Raw genomic sequence first — 4,588 nt, 5'->3', positions numbered from 1 at the left:
AAAAAAAAAAAAAAAAAAAAAAGTAGGCTGACGCCTGGTGCAGTGGCTCACACTTTTAAGCCCAGCACTTTGGGAGGCTGAGCCAAAAGGATTGCTTGAGCTTAGGAGTTCAACACCAGCCTGGGCAACATAGTGAGACCTTGCCTCTATAAAAAATAAATAAAATAGCCAGGTGTGGCAATGCATACCTGTAGTCCCAGCTACTTAGGAGGCTGAGGAGGATCAAGGATCACTTGAGCCTGGCAGATTGAGGCTGTGGCAGCCTGAGTTATGGAGTGAGACCCTGTCTCAATGAAAAAAATAAAAAACAGGCTGAACAAACTGAATTAAATAGGAAACTCTCAAATATCTTAATAACTAAGACAACTATACAAAGACTACCAGATGACTTTCATGTGTATAAAAGGGAAACTAAGACCCTCAAAGGTTCAACATCATAACAGCCATCACCATCACCATCACCAGTAAAGTTTCTCTCTCCTGTCTTCTGAGTATCACAATTAAAGAAATAATTAGAAAATTGGAATGCTGTTGAGTTAGATGAAACTAGTTATAATCTTAAATATTTAAATTTAATTTTATATTAAGTTTATTATATAAATTAACGACTATTACATAGTTTAAGTTTGTTTCTTCCTAAATTCTGAATTTATGTTTCACGGGATTACAATCATATTGAAAGAGTTGAAAAAAAAAGAGAGACTGAAAGAGAAATGAGAAAGAGCTTATCTAAACTTTGAGCAGGGAAATGAGTTTTCCCTAATATCTCCAGAAAGGAATATAGTCCTGTGATATCTTGACTTTGGCCCCATGAGATCCATGTCGGACTTCTGACATGAAGAACCATAATTTAAGAAATTTGTCTTGTTCAAGTCAATAAATGTGTGGTAATTTGTTACAGCATCAACTAAAAACAAAGAAATAGAATTAAGTTTATTGTTTAGTTTTTATGGGATTGCATGGTAAACACTAGCTTTGATCTGAAAAAAATAGAATGAGCAATTTGGGTTATAAGATTTAGAAATTTGCCAGTACTAATAACGAATTCATGCCACCAGTTATAGTTGCACTAAATTAAAGAAATAAGATCAAGACAGAAGCTTGCTTCTCTTTTTCAAAAAAAAAAAGCTAAAAATCTACAACCCTAATTAGTTCAAAGCTACAAGCTTTATGTAGTGAATTAGATTGCTAACATAATTGAATGTAGTAACTCTGGTGAAATTCATCCATTTGTTTCTTTCAATGTATGGTGTTCACTATTTTAGAATAAAACCTTTACCTGAACAACCAAAATATATGAAAATAGATTTAGACAGTGAACAACAAAGGCAGACCTAACTAGGTTTATAAGATTTGGGGTATACAAGAAATAGAAGTAATGCTAAAAAGTATATCTGAATCCTCATGTAATCTTTGCTGAGATGCATAATTCCAGAAAAGCAATATGCATTACTAAATGGCAGAAAATTTTTGAAGAAAACTAGGGAAATTAGGGACAAAACAAAAAGCAAGCAAGCCTTTAGAAAGAATGCTTCTAGAAAAGGAAAGAAGACAGATGCATAGTATAATATGGAGGTAGTGATAATATGAAATAGGAATCTGTAAGCTTTCCAATTCTGACTTTATTAAATAGTAGTATATCAAGAATCAAGTCCCTTTGTCTTTTGTGGACCAGGTACTCTTGACTATCCTTCCAAACTCAAATAAAATAGCTAAACATATCTGTGCTTCTTAGGATGATAAAAGGTTTCCTATTGGTGGATTCAAAAGTCACACTAGAGTGCCATCAGTAAGATGGCAGAATAGGAGTTTCCAGCCCTTGTCCCCTCATAGAAACATCAATTTGAACAACAATCCATGCACAAAAAAACCTTCACAAGAGCTGAGGAATCCAGATGAGAAAGTACAGCACCTCAGTGAAGCATAGAAATAAGAAGGCACATTGAAGAGGGGAGGAAGGACAGTTTAACACTACCTGTATCATTCATTCCTACCCTGCATAGCACAGTGTAAAGAGAAATACCCTTTGTGTGGGGGAAGGAGAGTAAAGTGAGCACATGAGTTCACCATAGACCTTAGCACCAGGTCAATGCCTATAGCCTCAGACTCCAGGTCCACTCCTACAGAGCTAACATCAAGGTCAACCCCTGCAGACCCAGATTCCAGGGCCATTCCACTGCCACATCAGCTCTCATGGCCTCAGGCTCCTGGCCTGCCCCTGTGGACCCAGGCATTCGGCCAGAGAGCCCTTAACTGTAGACCTCCCAGTACCAGGCTAGCCCCCACAGACCCAGGCACTAGGCAAGCCCTCCCTATGGGCCCTGCAAAATGGCCTAACCAGAATCTGTAAATAGTTGACTGTTGCAGGGCATTCCCTGCCAAAGCTGGTCTGTAAAGACTGGAAGAGGTGCCTGCTTCTTCAAATGGACAGACACTAATGCAAGGCCACAAAGATCATGAATCATCAGGGAAATATGACACCACAAAGGCACAAAATGAAGCACCAGTAACTGACCCTAAAGAAATACAGATATACAAATTACCTGACAAGGAATTCAAAACAAACATCTTAATGAAGCTCAGTGAGCTACAAGAGAATCCAGATAGAAAACCAAATGAAGTCAGGAAAAAAATGCATGGACAAAATAAAAAAAAATCAAAAAAGAAATAGAAACCACAAAAAAGAAACAAATAGAAATTCTAGAACTGAAGAATACAATGAATGAACTGAAAAATTCCATAGAGAGCTTTCAACAGCACACTTGATCAAGCAGAAAGAAGATTCAGTAAGTTCTAAGATGGGTCATTTAAAATTACCCAGTCAGATGAACAAAAAGCAAAGGGAGTTAAAAAGAGTGAAGATAGTCTATGGCACTTACGGAATATCAAAAGAACCAATATATGTATTACAGAAATAAAAGAGAAAGAGAAAGGGGCATAAAGTTTACTTAAAGAAATAATGATGAAAACCATCCCAAATCTGGAGGGAAAAAATGAACATCCAAATCGATGAAGCCCAAAGAACCTGAAATAGATTAATCATAAAAAGATCTTTACCAAGACACATTTTAATCAAATTCTCCAATGTCAAAGATAAGGACTGGTTTTGAAAGCAGCAAATGACTAGTCACATTCAGGGGAACCATTTTAAGACTATGAATACATTTCTCAGCAGAAATTTTGCATGCCAGGAGAGAATGAGATGATATATTTAAAGTACTGGAAGAAGAAGGGGGGAGCGTGTTCCAAGATGGCCAAATAGGAACAGCTCCAGTCTGCAGCTCCCAGTGTGACCGACGAAGAAGACGGGTGATTTCTGCATTTCCCACTGAGGTACCTGGTTCATCCATTGGGACTGGTGGAACAATGGGTGCAGCCCACAGAGAGTGAGCTGAAGCAAGGCAGGGTGTCACCTCACCTGGGAAGCACAAGGGGTCAGGGAATTTCCCTTTCCTAGCCAAGGGAAGCCATGACAGACAACCTGGAAAAACAGGACACTCCTGCCCAAATACTGTGCTTTTCCCAAGGTCTTAGCAACCGGCAGACAAGGTGATTCTCTCCCATGCCTGGATCAGTGGCTTCAATGCCCACGAAGCCTTGCTCACTGCTAGCTTAGCAGTCTGAGATTGATCTGTGAGACTGCAGCCTGGCTGGGGGAGGGGCGTCTGCCATTGCTGAGGCTTGAGTAGGTAAACAAAGTGACCCAGGGAAGCTTGAACAGGGCAGAACCCACCACAGCTCAATAAGGCCTACTGCCTCTAGACTCCACCTCTGTGGGCAGGGCATAGCTGAACAAAAGGCAGCAGACAGCTTCTGTAGACTTAAACATCCCTGTCTGACAGCTCTGAAGAGAGCAGTGGTGACTACTGGGTAAATAACGAAATGAAGGCAGAAATAAAGATGCTCTTTGAAACCAATGAGAACAAAGATACAACTTACCAGAATCTCTGGGACACATTTAAAGAAGTGTGTAGAGGGAAATTTATAGCACTAAATGCCCACAAGAGAAAGCAGGAAAGATCTAAAATCGACACCCTAACATCACAATTAAAAGAACTAGAGAAGCAAGAGCAAACAAATTCAAAAACTAGGAGAAGACAAGAAATAACTAAGATCAGAGCAGAACTGAAAAAGATAGAGACACAAAAAAACCTCCAAAAAATCAAGGTATCTAAGAGCTGGTTTTTTGAAAAGATCAACAAAATTGATAGACCGCTAGCAAGACTAATAAAGAAGAAAAGAAAGAAGAATCAAATAGATGCAATAAAAAATGATAAAGGGGATATCACCACCAATCCCACAGAAATACCAACCAACTACCATCAGAGAATACTATAAACACCTCTATGCAAATAAACTAGAAAGTCTAGAAGAAATGGATAAATTCCTGGACACATACACCCTCCCAAGACTAAACCAGGAAGAAGGTGAATCCCTGAATAGACCAATAACAGACTCTGAAATTGATGCATTAATTAATAGCCTACCAACCAAAAAAAGTCGAGGACCAGATGGATTCACAGCTGAATTCTACCACAGATACAAAGAGGAGCTGATACCATTCCTTCTGAAACTATTCCAAACAATA

At 38.9% G+C, this 4,588-nt stretch overlaps 1 protein-coding gene across 2 annotated transcripts in view; it reads right to left on the bottom strand.

Annotated features, from left to right (window-relative positions):
* The window catches only part of MAGI3 (membrane associated guanylate kinase, WW and PDZ domain containing 3), a 299,696-nt gene that overhangs the window by 202,404 nt on the left and 92,704 nt on the right, over positions 1 to 4,588 (bottom strand). The window lies entirely within an intron of this gene.

Source organism: Rhinopithecus bieti, unplaced genomic scaffold (assembly GCF_001698545.2).
Source record: "Rhinopithecus bieti isolate Rb0 unplaced genomic scaffold, ASM169854v2 scaffold_3040, whole genome shotgun sequence".
NCBI classification, from domain to species: domain Eukaryota; kingdom Metazoa; phylum Chordata; class Mammalia; order Primates; family Cercopithecidae; genus Rhinopithecus; species Rhinopithecus bieti.
Note: the sequence above shows the minus strand (reverse complement) of the source record. Positions and strands in the feature narration are given on the sequence as shown.